The following is an 18,027-nucleotide window of genomic DNA, read 5'->3' on the forward strand; positions in this document are numbered from 1 at the left end:
TTAATCTTATGGGGCTTTGGACCACTTACCTCGCACCAATTACCAGTACAAGGGGAGCGTTGCTGATATTACAATGTAGAAAACTTGGAATTGCAGAGAGATGGCTACTAAAGGACTGATGAACAGGAGGGTGGTCTACAGAGACCCACCACTCTTCCAAGAACCTTCTGATGCCAAAGGTCTGTTTGTGTCCTGAAGGAATCTAGCTTCCAATCCCTAGGAGGACGACAAGATGATACTTCCCTCCTTTCCCTTGTGGGAGACAGCCTTGATGTTAGCCTAAAAAATGTTGCCCTCCAGAAGTCTTGCTTGACCCTGAACACTGGCCTGCACCAACCTCCCTCATTGTGGCCACATTCCGAGGACTTCCTCCTTCTTGTTCCACTGGAGTTCATCAGTACCTCTTCTGCCACTGGAGCTGCCTCTCCACTGTAATGTTCTAGAATGCCCCTCTGCTTCAGGGAACAAATTACCTGTGGCCTTTAGCTGCTTTTTCACTTTGAAGAACCAAATGAAGCTGATTCCACTGTCCTAGAAACCTAGGGATCTGCAGAATGTGACTCCCACAGACCCAAACTGTAAACGGTTCTAAGAGTTGGACTACCACAGTTGGAAACAGCAGAGGCCCCAACCATGAGATACATGAAGCATGTGATAGCTCCTTCATGAATCTGGGATCAACAACTGCAGCAAATGCAAATGTTTCGCAACTCTAATGGGGCTTTCCACCACAATGTATCCTATGCATCACTGCCTGTGTTTTAACCCAAACTCTGAATTGCCACCTGTTGGGTCCCCACCGGTTGAATTCCACTGGAGCTGCTGAGACCCCTAGAGTCTCTATTGAATTTGTGATGTTCATGGGGGAAAAGGGAATTTGATAAAATGAAAAAGCAGATTCTCTCTTTGACTAAATCAGTCTTGTATAGAAAGGGAAGAGAAAACTGTTCAAACATTACTTCTCTCTTCTGAAGATGGTCATTCCACAAAATACAAATCCCAATCTTGGAATAAATGGACACACCCCAGTAGGGAATGCGACCAGGAGAAAGATTGCAAGTTGAATCACGTTTTATCAGGTAAATGATGCACGCAGAGAACTCTTCTGCTCGGAGAGCTCTCTGCCAAATGATACATGAACAGTAAGTTATATGCCCAAAAAACATCATGCCATACAGTGTAAAATATTTACGTTCATTGGTGGGCCCCTATGGCCCAGTATGTTGCACTATACTGTGGCAGACTCCAAATGGTTGCTGTAGTTTGGGTGGTCTGTGGGCCACGTGGGTCAGCTGGGCTCATCTCCATGGGATGAAGGTCTGATTGGGTTCACAAGATGCAATTGTTCTAACTAATCTAAACTACACAATAACCAGTGGCATGTTAAGAGTAATGCAAAACATAAAACTTGGGCTAGAATGCGGGGTCGCCTGTAAATCGTGCGCCAATATGTACACATTCTTAACCCAGTCCTTTGTGAGGGCAGGGGTGCGGTGGTCCTTCTTGCCAGGTGCTTTATCTAGGGCTTTCGATCTGAGATTTATTCGCCCCCGTGCCTCATGGTTAAAACGAATGGTTTGATAGGTGTTCGTTCATGGAGAATATATGATCCCACAGGATTAGGTATATTGGGGGCAATCTAGGGTGGTCCGTGCGGATGGGTCTCACCACTGCTACATGAAAGGAGAAAGGAGAATAGAGGGGCAAAGGGTTGTGCAGGCAATAATTTCTAAAGGTGGGGTTTGAAGGGGCAGGAGCAGGTTTGTGGAGATGGATGAGTACGCAAGTCAAAGATTCGCCCCGGTCACACACAGTGCAGTGAGCTCATAGGAAGAGAGAGAATACATTTTCTGTTTGCAACAATGTTAGGCAGAATCCTGTGCAGTGCCCTTAGGGACCACTACACACAATTAGGACTACAGGTGGCAATCCAAGTTTTACCTTTGGTACACGCCTGTACTACCATGTTAAAGTGGTAGCAGTAGCAGAGCAGCCAGGCTTATCAAGAGTATATGAGCAGTAGCAGAGATTACATAAAGGGACCACAATTGCTGTGACTCAAGCAAACACTGACTCAAGGTTTCAGGTAAAAAATATAAGTACATTTATTTTTAAACCATTTTTTATTAACACAACACTTCTATTAATTCCAAAACCACATGTAAAATATACTACAACTAACCAATTCACTTTGTACAGTATTATTCGAGGTAAGTACCCTGTGTTTGAATGGACCGGTGTTAAAAAACAGAACACGTTACCGTGAATACAATTGCGATCACTTTTTGACAGTTCGGTCTACTAGATAAACGCGTATCTGCGGCAAGAAATGCTACCGGGGTAAAAACACACTTAGCACCCGAAATACCCAGAGAGAGTTGGGGGTAAAAATCACAGGCAATATGTTGGTTAGGCAGACAGAATCGAAGAACACACATAGACAGGAATTCAAGAGCCAAGGGGCCGGAGCCAAAGTCAAGTGACACCGGGTGCCTGTTGTCGAGGATCACACAGTCGGACAGTTCGAGATTCAGCGTTGCCAAGAGTACTTTGATATTGTCAATGTTCGGAAGCAAAAGTTATAAGGAGGGAAAAGTAAGGACAAGCCCTAAAGTAGAGAAATAGGGATTTCACCCAAAATTCCTCACACGACACAGTACCTTTCTCAAAGAACGAAGCTGGTGCCATGGCAGTTGTTCCTGTTGGTTTCCTGCAGACCCACGCTTTCCTGCAGCTTCAACGCGAAAGACGATGAGGGGGTCCGCACCACACAAGGATGAGGCCGGCAGCAGCGACAATGAATAAAAGGTGCACTCCATAAAAACAGGAGAGGTTCTTCAGGTGGCTATCCGGACCACTACATCAGCGTGCAGCAATTTCGACCACGAAGGCGACCTCTGGCTGAAGACGATGAGCTGGTTATCCCCACCAGGCTCATCGGAAGAAGACTCCGGACTGGATCTCCTCTTAGTCGTTGAAGGGTAGATAGCTCAGGACTGCAGCAGGGCTTCACCGGTATGGGGTAGTTGCAGCAGTCGACCTCTCCTCCACTTCTCGTCGGTTCCTTGTAGTTCCAGTGGCGACTGTGACTTCCAGCCCAAGAGATCTGCCTTTTATGCGCACAACCCCCATTCACACAGCCTGGCTGTCAGTCACCCAGCAGAGACTCGGACAGCCACCTTGCCCAATCATGACAAAGTGCGGCTTGGGTTTCCTAGGATACCCTGTGCAGGAGGTGACTACACCCCTCCCTCACATTCAGCCCACCTAGACACCCAGGTGCCTTGAGGAGAGCTTCTAGGTAGAAGCCCGCCAAAAGGCAGCGAACAAAGAAGGCAAATCTGGTTTGCAGCGCAAAGTAAAACACAAGAAGGAATTTAACAAAAAGAAATGCCGAATAAACCGCACCGGAGCCAAAAGAAAAAGGATTTGGTGAAGCGGGTTTAAGTTTGAGGCTAACACAATAGCCTACAATATTACCACGGTTATATAAAATAACCGCGGTAGAAATGTAGGGTAGCTACCACTGCCACCAGCCATGTCTAAATGGTAAAAGAGCGAAACAATGCTCTAGGAGGTACATATAAAGAGTTAAGAGTTAACCCTTCCAGCACTCCATGTAAGATGGTGGGTACTGGAGCTGTGGTTAAATTTGACTAAGTAAAGTTAATGGTAACTTTACCCTTTTCTGGGGGACAGTAGTCGGTGGGAAGTCTGAACAACAACCCTGTGCCACTGCACAGAAGGTGCTGTGTGACGCACATAAAGAAGGGGGCTACTGAAGTGGTGTACTCCAGAGCCCACAATCTTAAACAGGTAAAGACACATAGCAAAATACAAGTAAGAGTGGGGGAAAAGCTCACACTCTTACCAAGTGGAAAGAACCAACTCCAGAGATCGAGCAAAGCTGCTGAGGGACTCACTAGGTAAGGGAAATTAGCCATGAAATGAGAATTCTCCCTAATAAACATTTCGCGCTTGGGCTTCCGTGAGAACAGGGCTGGTGCAGTGCAGACCAGGGCGGAGCTGGTGGGGGCTTGCAGAGCTGGCTGTGCGTGGCGCTGGGCAAAGGGGATAGACGGCTGTTTAGAGATCTAGTACAAAGGAGGAGTCTGGGGTGACACAAAATGAAGTCTGTGTGTATCATCCAATGGCTTCCTTCCTCTGTCGTCAGAGGAGAGACGAGGGGGATGTGACCCCGCGATGGGATGAACAAGTAGGCTCCTTTCATGCAGAATGTACTGGGGGGGGCAAAAAGACCCTTCCTCCCTTACACTTCGTGTCCACCAGACACATTGGGATTGCAGATTACTTGTACTTCTCTGTATGGAGCCAGGAGGAGATTGTGTAACTGAGTCTTTAAAAGGCCTAAAGATTCTTGACATGAAAGTGGATTTTATTAACAAACTCTGCTTACTTGATCTACTTACGGTTCTAGTATAAGTGAAAATCTGAAATCTCAAGATTGCTTGGATGCGCTGTCTTACAGTGTTTTTAAAAGCGACTTATTTAATGAATATTCCACACCTAAATAACTGTCCCCAACTAACCATATCGCTAACCTAACTAAACATAATCTAATCTTGAATTCTTATATATATGATGCATTGTGTTCCTTTCTTCTGTAGGGGGAGGCATGGTATCACACGAAGAGACTGACCCAATGGGTACAATTTGTAAATCCTTTATTTAAATGGTTGGGATTGGAAAATCTCCTATTCGAAGGGATTGTGTCCTCCGACGTATTCCTCATCTTAGATATCTCCTTCCAGCTCTGCTGGCCTCGGAAAAATGTTTCTCTAGAGGGCGCTGCGCGTCGACGTCCTCCGAATCGATGTCCCTCGACAGCCGCCGTATCGACGTCAACGTCATCCTGCCTATAAAGGCCGCGCGCAGCGTCCGTTGCTCAGTTCCGTTTTTCCGCGCTTACTCAGTGCCTCGGAATACCGTTGCTCAGTTTTGTCAGGTTAAACCTATTTACCTCGAGTTATTCGATCCGTACTCGATGGCTTCTTCGTCGGAACCGACAACTCCTCGATCCGGCTTCAAAAAATGCAGATATTGTGGGAAAAAGATGTCGCTGACTGACCCTCACAGAGTTTGTCTGTGGTGTTTGGGAGCTGAACACCATTGGTCGGAGTGCGAGGACTGTATGTCCATGACAGCTAAGGCCCTGAAGGAGCGTAGGGGGAAGCTGGAGAAAGGTAAGACTTTTAAAGCTTCTTCTTCGTCGACGAAGTCGAGACATTCGTCTCCGCGTCACCATTCGCGCTCCAGGTCTCGGAGTGGGTCCCATCACTCCTCGAGATCGAAGCACTCGAAGAGGAGACGTCGAAGATCCCCTTCTCCGTCTTCCTCTGTTTCGCCAAAGAGAATCCCTTGCCCCACGAAACATAGTTCCTGGGCTGAATGGGAGGAATTCCGCAAAAATATGATGAGCGTCTTCGAGAAAGCGGCCTCGACCCCCTTGAAGACTGCCGAGAGCGATGCTCTGGTCGAAAGACCCGAAGGTGAAAAATGCCGCGAGTCGCAGTACCCGGTGAAGGAAACCTCTCGAGCGCGACTCGAACCCTCGAGTAGGACTATGACCTCCAAACCTTCCTCGAAGGTTCCGTCGACGCCGTCGACGAAGGTTCCGTCGACGCCGAGGTCGGTGTCTTCGACGCCGTTGTCGAAGGGTCCTTCGACACACGGGTCTGTCGACTCGACGCCAGCTTCGACACCGGCGTCGACGCCAAGAAAAGTCACGGTTACGACACACCCAGTAACTATCCCCAGGTCCTCGATGACGATGGCTTCGAGATTGTCGAGCAGAATCCCAATTCTGTCGAGGTCATCGAGGCCTCCGCCTTTGTTTTCGACGCCACGCTCGAAGCCTTCGACGTCGGCGTCAACGACATCGACGTTTTCGAGGCCGATTATGACAACTTCGGCACCCTCTGCCTTGGAAATGGGGTTTACACCCTTTATGAGTTCAGAACAATTGAGAACTATGTCCTCAATTATGGAAGAGGGTGAATTGTCTGAACAGGAAGACACATTTGAGTTGCAGGGACCTGTAACCCCAATTAGAGAGGAATTTTCCTCTGAAGAACGCAGGTTAAAGGATCTTCATGATTCCTTGCATGAGGCAAGTGGGTTAGACACTTCCCCTGAGGTGGAGTTTGCTAGGCCAGACCCGGGGGAGCATGCTGAAACCCCCTATAGAGCCTTAATGGCCAGGATCACAGAGTTTATGGGGTGGTCTGCACCGTCACAATCTTTCCAACAAGATGACCTCATGGATATTCTTGACAAAGGTCCACAGGAGGATCCTGTGGTGCCTTTTCATAAAGCTCTTCAGAGGAAGATTATCACGAACTGGGAAACCCCAGATGTCGTCCCGGCAGTAAATAAAAAACTGTCTACAAAATACAGGGTATCCTCTACAGACCCGGAGTTTTTGTCAAAACACCCATCCCCAGAAAGTCTGGTGGTACAGGCAGCATCTTCTACCGATGTCAAGACGGCTTATCCTACCGTCCCACAGGACAGGGACGATAAAAAATATGATGTTATGGCAAAGAAAGTTTTTTCGGCATGTAGCATGGCGTTAAAATCTGTTAATGCTACTTGCACCCTTGCTAGATTCAGCCATACACTTTGGGAGTGTGCTTCTACAGCGGCTGACTGCATCCCGGAGGGAGAAGAAAGGGAGGCGTTCCTGAATATCATACAGGACGGTAAAGACGCTATGTGCGAATCCCTCCAGACGGGCATTGATTCGGCTGACAGTATCAGAAGAGCAATGGCGGCAAGTACAACAACCAGGAGATTTGCTTGGTTGAGAAAGTCTGGTTTTGCCCCAGATGTGCAAGCCATGCTCTTGAACATGCCATTCGATGGCTCTTCTTTGTTTGTGAAAAAGGCGGATGACAGTTTAGAGAAACTGCAAACTTCAAAAGCAGCAGCAAAATCCCTAGGCGCTGCAATCTGTCAGGCACCTTTTCGTCCCACAGGAACCTCTGCGAGGGGTGAGTCCTTTCGCTTCTACTCCGCATTCGGAAGAAGTAGAGGACGACCGGCTCAAAGGGGACAAAGAAGAACTACCCGAGGTGGACAGGGTAGATATTCAAAAGCCGCAGCAACAGCAGGTGCCTCTTTACCATCGGCATCTGCATCAGCCGCCCCAAAACCACTCTGAGGACTTCCCTCACAGGACACCTGTAGGAGGCAGGTTGACTCAACAGCTGGCGGTATGGCAGGCTATCACGTCAGATGCTTGGACATTGGAAACAGTTGCCCAAGGTTACTGCCTGCCTTTCCTACGCATACCTCAGAGTCATCCACCGGAGATCAGCTCTCAGAAAGCTCCAGATCCGCTCCTCTTGCAGGAAATTTTGGACCTGCTAGAGAAAGGTGCCATAGAACCGGTACCTGTAGCAGAGAGGAACAAGGGCTGGTACTCCCCTTACTTTCTCATTCCAAAGAAAGACGGAGGACTGAAACCTATCTTGGACTTGCGAGAATTGAACAAATTCCTCAGGAAAGAAAAATTCAAGATGGTCACTCTTTCTCAGATCCTCCAGGCCCTTCAGTTCCAGGACTGGTTGGTATCTCTGGACCTTCAGGACGCTTATTTCCATGTGCCTATCCATCTCAAACACAGGAAATACCTGAGGTTCGCAATTGGCAACTCTCACTATCAATTTCGAGTGCTGCCATTTGGGCTGACCTCCGCCCCGAGGGTCTTCACCAAGTTAATGTCGGTAGTGGCGGCAAGTCTAAGGAGGGAAGGGATTCACGTCTACCCCTACCTGGACGATTGGTTGATCAGGGCTGTTTCTTCGGAAACAAGCTCAGATCCAGCTAAATCACGTGTGCCACTCCCTTCACAAACTGGGCTTCTCAATTTAAAGAAGTCACAAATGATACCATTGCAGAGACTCCAGTTCATAGGAGCGATCCTGGACACTTCCCTGGGAAAAGCCTCGCCACCAGAGGTGAGGGCTCAAGATATTCTACAGATGGTTACCAAGTTCCAAGATGCCCAACGTCTCCCAGCCTTCGACATTTTGAGGTTGCTAGGCCTCATGGCATCCTGCATTTTCCTAGTGCCAGAGGCTCGCCTGAGAATGAGATCCCTCCAGTGGGCACTGAGGACTCAGTGGTCACAATTCTCAGGGAGAATGACAGATCTTCTTCAGGTTCCCGACAGGGTGGCTCGAGACCTTCAGTGGTGGGCCTGTCAGGAGAACATTCTGAAAGGAGAACATTTTTGGCAACCCTGGCCGGAGGTAACAGTAGTCACGGATGCCTCACTCACGGGGTGGGGAGCCCACGCCAACGACTTGACCATCAGCGGTCGTTGGTCTCCATCGGAGTCCAGACTACATATCAACCTGTTAGAGCTGAGAGCCATCAGACTTGTGCTGAAGGCGTTCCTGCCAGCTGTACAAGGGAAAAACGTCCTGATAATGACGGACAACACGGTGGCCATGCATTACCTCAACAAAAGAGGAGGCGTAGGATCACTACCCCTGTGCAGAGAGGCGATGCAGCTCTGGTTTTGGGCAATCCAAGAAGGAATCTCTCTATCGGCAGTTCACCTAGCTGGAGAGAAGAACTTGACAGCGGACGCTCTGAGCAGGCAGAGCACAGTCTCCCACGAGTGGGAGCTAGCTCAGGAAGTCCTTCAAGAGATCTTCACCCTTTGGGGAACCCCTCAGGTGGATCTGTTCGCCACCAACCTCAACAGGAAATGCGATCTGTTCTGCTCAAGGGAATTTCCCCCGAGAGGAGCTCTGGGAGACGCGTTCATAGTGGACTGGGAGTTTCCGCTTCTGTACGCGTTCCCACCGGTCCCTGTCATTCCTCAAATGATCAGGAGGTTGAGAAGATTCCGGAGAACCATGATCCTAATTGCCCCGGATTGGGCCAGGAGAACGTGGTACCCGGACCTTCTAGACTTGTCCATCTGCCCTCCAATTCGACTTCCACTCAGAGAGAACCTACTCTCACAGAAGGGAGGTCAGGTTCTCCATCCAGACATCAAAACCCTCAACCTTCACGCTTGGCTTCTGAAAGGCTGAGGTACAAGGATTGGGACCTCCCTGATGATGTTATGGAGGTGTCGCTTTCGGCAAGGAGGCCAGCAACAAAGTCTTTATACCGCTGCCGTTGGAACAGATTTTGCAGCTGGTGTAGAGAACAGAATATCGACCCTTTTTCATGTGATACACCAATGGTTTTGTCCTTCCTACTATATTTGGCGAATTCAGGCCTTCAAGTTGGCACCATTAAGGGCTATCTCGCAGCGCTATCCATCTTTAAGCGCACTGCGGAAGAACCATCCTATTTCAAGTTACCCTTGGTAATACAGTTTCTAAAGGGGTTAACCAATGTTTATCCCCCAAGACCATTCCAAGTTCCCCTACGGCATTTAAACTTAGTCCTAACTTTCCTGATGGGCACACCTTTCGAACCACTCCATTCTTGTTCGTTAAGATTCCTTACCCTTAAAACTGTTTTATTAATAACACTTACATCTGCTAGAAGGGTGAGCGAATTACAAGCTCTTTCTTGTAAACCCCCTCACACAATCTTTCACAAAGACAAAGTTGTCCTGCAAGTGAAGCCTAATTTCCTCCCAAAGGTGGTTTCTGAATTCCATATCAATCAGAAGATTACCCTACCATCTTTCTATCCTCCTCCTCATCCGTAGAAAGAGGAAGAGAGGTTACACAGGCTAGTCCCTAGGAGGGCTTTAAGTTTTTACATCAGTAGACTAGCCAGGATAAGACAGGCAGACCAGCTGTTTGTAGGTTACACAGGTCACAAGCTGGGGTTACCAATAACTAAGCAGAACATTTCCAGATGGATCATTCTAGCCATTCTGGAATGTTATAAACTGGCAGGGAAAGAGCCCCCTCAAAACCTTAGGGCTCATTCGACCAGAGGTATTGCAGCTTCATCGGCCCTCAAAAGAGGTGTGCCGGTTAAAGACATCTGTGCGGCCGCTACATGGTCGTCTGCCCATATCTTTACACGATTTTACAACTTGGATTCCTCCTCCAGTCAAGAGACTAGGGGCCTCATTACGACCCTGGCGGTAAGGGGTTTACGCCAGCGTTAGCTGCGCCGACCCCTTACCGCCAATTACGAGGTCCCTTAGCGCCATGGCGCTTTTAACACCTGCTTTTAGCAGGTGTTAAAATCCATGGCGCTAAGGGACCATGGAGTTAATTACGCCACCGTAATTTACGGTGGCGTAATTAACACCTTCCCCACTCCCATTATGCCCTATGGGGCAAAAATGGGAATGGGGAAGGGTAAATGGGGATTGGGGACTTACCGCCCCGCCTAGGTCGGAATGGGGCGGTAAGTCCGCCAACCACCATGGCGTAAACGTAGTTTACGCCATGGTGGTAAAGTCACGGCCCAGGCGGTAACTTACCGCCTGGGTCGTAATGAGGCCCAAGGTTTGGAAGGGCTGTACTGCATTCTATTCATCAATAGAAGACAGCGTGAAGTCAGTACTCCCTCCTCCAATAATGGAATACTGCTATGGGAGCCTATCTAAGATGAGGAATATGTCGGAGGACACAATCCCTTCGAAGAACAAGTTACTTCTTACCTTGTAACGTTCTTTCGACGGGATGTTCCTCCGACGTATTCCTCATCGACCCTCCCATCCATCCCCGCAGTTCTACTTCCCTTGTTGTTGCAGCTTACGCTCCTTCAGGGTGATTAGTCTAGTCCAGCAAGAATTATTGTGGGCTACAAAACGGAACTGAGCAACGGACGCTGCGCGCGGCCTTTATAGGCAGGATGACGTCGACGTCGATACGGCGGTTGTCAAGGGACATCGACTCGGAGGACGTCGACGCGCAGCGCCCTCTAGAGAAAAAAATTTCCGAGGCCAGCAGAGCTGGAAGGAGATATCTAAGATGAGGAATACGTCGGAGGAACATCCCGTCGAAAGAACGTTACAAGGTAAGAAGTAACTTGTTCTTCTGCCCTATAACTAAGATGGGAGTAGTCTCGACTATCAAATAATAAATGACGGGAGACCGCTAGAGGGCACGTACCGGCATGGACCTGTGGAGACACAGCGCCACACACAACCACTGGGCCTACTGAGGCCTTATTCCCTCCCACCCCCCCGATGGAGGACCGGCTGCCTGGTGCCCCCAGGAGTCCCAACAGCATACTGTGTGCCCAAACCGGCACACCTCCCAACGCCACATAAGCCCCAGGAGACAAAGGCACCTGGATGGCAGCCACAATGAAAGAGGGGTAGGACTCCGGCCCCCCTGTATCAGAGGTATCGGAACGGACAACCCCCCGCATGAAAAGGAACACCCAGGAATCAAGATGACTCCCCCCACAACGTAGCAGAACTCCAGACACCCTCTTCCGGCCACCGGTAGTCCCACACACCGCAGAGCGGAGAGGAGGGAAAGCAACTGCCGGGTCCTGGGACCCACATGGACGAAGCAAACCCCGAACAGACACCAGGTCGACGAAGCCCCCGCGGAGCCTGGACCCCGACACCAGTGGCTCCCAGTGGGACCGGGGCCTCATGACAGACCCCCGCCTGCACCACGGGAAGGAACAGAGGTGGCGCTCGAGCACATGGATCGGGTCCGTCACACCGCTTGGAGCAGACGCCCGTGAAAGGAGACAGTGCCAGGAGGCACTCCCCAACTGCATGTCGTAAGAAGATGAGTCCCCCGGAGGAGGGATAGTGGGAGACGCCATACGTGGGGGGACGGTAGCAAGAAAGTGCGCCAAGGCCCCACAACGCCCCAAGCAAAGACTCTAGGAGGCACCTGGAGTACAAATAATGGACAAGTTGAGGGACTACCCGGGCCTGGGGGTGAAACCGGAACTCTCGCCCCTGGGACATGTAATAAAGGGGGCGAAAAAACACATTTCTGAAAGAAATCTTACAGAACCCTGCGCACTCGGCGTGACACCGAGTGGTGGCCCGCCCTGAGAACCACCTGAAGATACGCAACGAAGGCCTGACCATCATATGAAGGCCCACTGTACTGTGGCATGACCCCCACGCAGAACAAGTCTTCTAGAAGCTGCATAGGAGACAGGGGGAACATACTGGAGCCTGGGCCCCTAGATCTAGTACGCCCCAGGCTGAGATATCCGTGAGGGCAGAACTAAAGAGCAGATAGCCCAGAGGCCGCAACGAGGTCTGGAAGAAGTTGGTGGCAGGCATGGGGCAACGCCGGAGAGTGGGGCGGCCCAGAGCGCAGGAGCATAGCCCGAACCCGCAAAGAAGAACCACAACGCACCCAGGGGCACTGTCCCCACCCGAGCAGACCTTTACTGCACCCCAGCTTGGGGACCAGGGCCAAATCCCCAGCCGCTGGCCCAGCCAGAAAGACCCAAGGGAGAGACCCCGGCAAACCAGGAAGAAGGACAACGCAGCATAACTGGGGGGGGGGCATAGGCCGCCGAGACCCCCAGTGGACCCTGAACTGGACCCAATCTTTGCAACCCACAGAGCCCCAGGACTGGCAGGACACGAAGGAATGCTCAGCTAGTGGCAAGGACCCCCACTTGGTGTGATCTGTGGCCATTTCACCCATGCACCCCCTGAAGAGGCTGCTCACCAGTCCCACAGGTAAGGCGTAGAGGAAATAGCCCCCGGTGAGGACACCCCAATTGAGCCAGACCACTGCATAGCACAAAGGGAAGCAAACCCGGGGGTGGAAGTCACCCTTGCATCGGACTGGGTCAGATAGGGGCCCCTACACCCATCTTGAACCATATACCTAAAGGGAGACAGATATCAGAGACTGGGCTGCAATACACAACCCGCGCCCGGACGCGGTGTACAGAGGGATCCACCCCACATATTGGCTGGTACCCGGTCCCGTGAGACGGTAAGCCAAACACCATCAGGGCGCTGGGCAAGTGCCCTGGAGTTGTCACAAGGTCCAGGCACTGCGGCAAAAAAGGCCTGTGCAGCAATCCTGCCCCTCCAACGCTTTTGGAGGCCCTCCAGAACAGACCAAAGGGAACCCCCCCCCAACCCTCCACAGACTGGCCTCAGGAGAAGGAACCCCTGCCCCGGCCCTGACCAGGGATGACCTGAAAGAAATATTCTAAGATATTAAAGCCATTAGGACGGACATACAAGTCTCCATCTGTGACCTCAAGGGCAGGGTCGACAAACTTGAGGACAAAAAGAAGAGATTGAGCACAGCCCCCTGCAAATGGATGCATTGGACATGAAGTATGAATCGCGTCTGGCCGACCTGGAAACGAGAGGGTAGGAAACAGTCTTGAAGTTCGACGACTTAGAAAATAGAGAGGCAAAATAACTTGAGGATCTTCGGAGTGAGTGAACAGAAAGAGTCGACAACAGAGGTGGGACGGAAGGTACAGGGCCTGATAAACCAACTCTTCGCTCTCGAAGGAGGCAAGGAGGTGCAGCTGGAAAGAACGCACAGAGGCGTAGTGGGCAGGGGCCCGAGATCCATTGTGGTGCGATTCCTTAGATATAGGGAGAAGATGGGGGTCCTCGAAAAAGCGAAGCAACTTGCAAATTTCCTCTATTAAGGGGACACCATCAGGGTGGTCCAGGACCTCTCCACCCTGACCCTGGCCCGCCGCAGTGCCCGTCGCCCTCTCATGCAATGGCTCATGGACAAGGACATCAGATACCACTGGTCTCACCCCTTTGCACTGACCTTTGAACGAGGAGAAGTGCACTATCGAGTGACCAGCAGAACTGATGCCCTCCAGGTGCTCCAGGTCATTAGAAGTGAAGAGGAGACAGAGGACACAGAGGGAGCAACAGCGGCACCCATGAATCAGCAGCGGCAGCCCCTGGGCCCACGGGCCACAAAGAAGATGATGCAAGGCGGTAGGAGGTTCAAGAAATTGAACACCCCTCCTCGAGAAGAGAAGGGGTAAGAGAAGTGATAAAGTAGGGCACCTGAAATTGACTGACACAGGAGAATCAAAAGCGCTTCACTCTGGTCAGGGGAGGTGAGTGTTTATGGAGTCCAGCGGGGCAGCAGAGTCCTCATCCCTAGTGGCACACCTTATGGTGGTGGTCTATGAAAATGTAAAACTTACGGGGGGTCGGGCGTTGCGAGAGGATGGTCAAGGTAACTGATACATGGTCTTGCACATCTGAAACCCAGAAAGGTGTCACTATGCCACGCGGCACTGAAGGGCCAAAAAGAAACATCGTTCTGAACATGAAGGGTCTCAATTCCCCCACGAAACGTTCCTTACTGGACAACAAACTAAAAAATGGCAACCTAGATGCACTCTTAGTGCAAGAGACCCGAACGGTCCTGGGGGAGGAAAGGCGCATCCCGGGGACTCACACTGGGCAGGCATTCTGGGCCTTGCGGCCAGTTAAAAAGGGAAGAGTGGGGATTATATTGAACCAGAGGATGAGGCTCTCGGAACCAGTGGTCTGGGGTTGGGCAGATGGGAGGGTGTTGGTGGTTTCTGAGCCTATAGTTAACACCAGGATAATCCTTGCGACAATTTATTGTCCAAACTCTGGCCAAATGCAGTTCCTCAGGGAAGCCATGGGGGAGATTATGGGTAGAGCAGAGGGTCTCCTCATCCTAGGGGGAGACTTCAACATGTGGGCGGACAGAGAAATGGATCACAGTGGTGGGTGCATCCCAGAGGGGAGCAGAGGAGGGGCTGCAAGTAGGGGTTTCACCGACTATATGTGGAACCAGGGGCTCGTAGATGTCTGTAGAGATTCCAATCCGTTGGAGAGGGGCTATACTTTCTAGTCACCGATCCATGGCTCCAGAACAAGGATAGACTATTTCTTCATGGACAACAACACCTTAGCAGAGTAGGCTCTTGTGCACACATCCCAATAAACTGGTCTGACCACAACCTAGTAGAATTGAAAGTGACACTACCAGGCTTAAAACCCCAAAAATCACTCTGGTGATGTAAGGACCTCCTCCTCAGACACTGTCTTTGTGGATGAGATGAGGGAGGCCATTGAAGAGCTCTTTACACTTAATGATACGGGGGAGGTTGAAAGGGGAATGGTCTGGGATGCCGCGAAAGCAACATAGAGGGGCCTGCTCATCAGAGAAAGGGCTGAGGAGAAGAGGGTCAGGACCCTGCTATCCAAAAACCTCAGGCGAGAAATTTGCCTCTTAGAAAAGGATTAGGGGAAGAAAACCGCGAGGAAGAAGGAAGACCTTAAGGTCGCCAGAAGCAAACGTCAGGAGCTTAAGGACATAGAGATGGGAAGGGTGCTTGCAAGCCTGCAATACCTGAAACAGAAATACTGTGAGAAGGGAGACAAAGCAGACGCCATGTTGGCGGCAAGGCTTAGGGGCCAGGGGGCGGAGAGGTGGGTGGCAGGGATTCAGAAGCTTTCAGAGTTGGGAGCGGTAGCAGGGGGATTTGCAGCGTTTTATCTAAATCTATACGCCAGTGAAGGAGTCTCAGATGAAGAAGAGCTGGGACGTACCTCGCTGGGGAAAAGCTCCCCAGACTTAAACCCTCGGAAATCCTTGATCTTGACAAGCCAATCAGCCAAGAAGAGGTTCTGCAAGCAATATCCGGTCTTAAACTAGGGAAGGCACCCGGGGAGGATAGATACACAGCAGGTTTTATAAAACCTTTGCCCGTGCCCTGGCTCGTCACCTAGCTGCCATATTCTCCGGCATTATGACCACAGGGACGCCCCCCCCCTACTTTGGGAAGGCACTAATCAGTCATTCCAAAAGAGGACAAAGACCCTACAGACTGTAGATCTTATCATCCTAGCTCCTTTCTTAACGTAGATGTGAAACTTTTCACAAGGATTCTGGACACAAGGATGGAGGGCCTTATGCCAAGGCTCATCCATTCTGATCAGGTAGGATTCATCCAAGGCAGGTAAGGGGCGTATAATTTGCATAAGACACTCAACCTGATGAGAACAGCTGCAGAGGAGGAGGGAAACCCGGTACTGTGGCCATAGATGCGGAGAAGGCCTTTGACCGGGTTGACTGGGGCTTCTTGAAGGGAGTACTCAAGAAATGTGGCTTTGGCAAGGGGTTCTGACTGGGCATCAAGTCCCTTCATGAGGGCCCCACAGCCAGGATAACTGTTAATGCGCACCTTTCCCGGGCATTCCCACTACAGAGGGGCACAAGGCAGGGATGCCCCCCTGTTGCCCTTGCTCTTTGCCTTGACCATGGAAATACTAGCGGAATTCCTGAGGGGTGCCCCACGGGTGGAGGGCATTGAGGTGTGGGATAGAGAATTTAAATTGAGACTTTATGCGGATGATGTGCTCCATCTGAGGCATCCCGCCCAGTCCATCACTGCGGCTTTGGAGGTGATTGAGGAGTTCGGGAGGTTTTCAGGGTTCAAGGTGAACACAGGTAAGTCAGTGAACTTCCCCTTTGCCTCAGACACAGCCAGGAACATTGAGGAACTAGAATCTCTGGGGCTGCAGATCCAATTGGAGGGACTGAGATACCTGGGGATCAATATAGTGCACCCGGACCAGGACCTAGGCCAGGCCAACTACCCACCCTTGTTTGAAAAAGTATTCTCAGAAATGGAGGCCTGGGGGAAGGGACAACTGTCATGGCTGGGGAGGCTTAACGCGGTAAAAATGAACCACCTCCGACGGGTCCTATACCCGTTCCAGATGCTCCTGATCAGTGCGCCTGTGGAACACTTGAAAGAGGCTAGGCGACGCATCACACAGTTTCTCTGGCCGGGGCGCAAACCCAGGGTGGGCTATGAGACACTCATCCTGGCCAAGGAAAGGGGAGTGGGGAGTCGGACTGCCAGACCTGACAGCATACTACAGGGCAGCACAATTTAGAGCGATGGTGCCACATCTGAGGGAAGATCTGGATAAACAGTGGGTCTTTCTAGAGAATCAACATCTACTCCCGGCAACGATAGGAGAATGGCTCTGGGTCCCTATGAATCGACTGCCGAGACGTATTGGAGAACAGCCAATCCTGGGAATTCATTGGTAGGTCATGGCCGCGGAGCGAAGGGGGGAAGAGATCACCACATGGCCCTCCCTGATGAGCCATATCTGGGCACCACCGGTCCGGGATGATATTCCAGAAGTTGAGCGATACCAATCCTTGTTCGAAGGGGAATTCGTAAGAGCAGACCAATTGTTCCAGAATGGGTAATTTATAAGTATACAAAAGCTTGAGGAGGCCCGGGGGATGGGATAGGTCTCTCGGTTCTCATGTACTTCAGGCTCAAGGGGATATTCATGTCTAATAAATGGAAGGAGTGTATGCGAAGGGAACGAAACCCGGTAGAGAAGGTATTGGATGGACATGCAGACATGAAAGGCCTTATTGCACGCCTTTGCAGAGCACTGCTGGAACCCAAGGGAGGCGGGGGAGACGATCAGGGGTCTCCAAGCACAATGGGAGAATGACCTGGGTGTGGCAATGGGGGATAGGCTTTGGCAGCAAATGTGTTACATGCTGTAACACTCTTACATCGGTGGGAGTATGATCCAGTCCGCCTCTCCAAAATGTTCACAACAGTGAACCCCCAATGTTGGCAAGAATGTGGATCCAGGGCAGACTTCTGGCATATGTGGTGAGATTGTCCCAGGGTCCAGGTGTTTTGGTCAGAGGTCCTGGGCTCGATCAAGGATGCTGGTGGGTGGAGGGGAGGAAAGGTCTTTAGGACCCCGCTCCCCTCATTTCCCACCCATGTGCGGCCTATGACTCGCCCGGCAGCCACCTATACACCTGGGCCCGGGATGCAGGATAGCTGTGGGTCGACACATGGGGCTGCACGGCTCATCCCATAGTCGGATTCCGACTCCATTTTGTGTTACACATAGACTCCATTTTAGAGCCACCAACTTAGGGCTCACTGGGACATGCAGCCTGCAGTGCTGCAGCTCTCCCCTCCTGCTGACCGCGTACAGGGAGCCCAGCGCTTCCCTCGCCCTCCTCCCCTTGGCAGCTCTGCTGAAGGTCCGTTCTCTCAGGAGACTAGGCGCGAAGAAGCCACATTACAAACATTGTATCTTTCACCTTCCGC

At 51.0% G+C, this 18,027-nt stretch overlaps 1 protein-coding gene across 1 annotated transcript in view; it reads left to right on the plus strand.

Annotated features, from left to right (window-relative positions):
• CFAP54 (cilia and flagella associated protein 54) overlaps window positions 1-18,027 on the plus strand; it is a 3,669,934-nt gene that overhangs the window by 516,935 nt on the left and 3,134,972 nt on the right. The gene's annotated exons all lie outside the window — the stretch shown is intronic.

This window comes from Ambystoma mexicanum, chromosome 12 (assembly GCF_040938575.1).
Source record: "Ambystoma mexicanum isolate Mex_15411 chromosome 12, UKY_AmexF1_1, whole genome shotgun sequence".
Lineage (NCBI taxonomy): Eukaryota > Metazoa > Chordata > Amphibia > Caudata > Ambystomatidae > Ambystoma > Ambystoma mexicanum.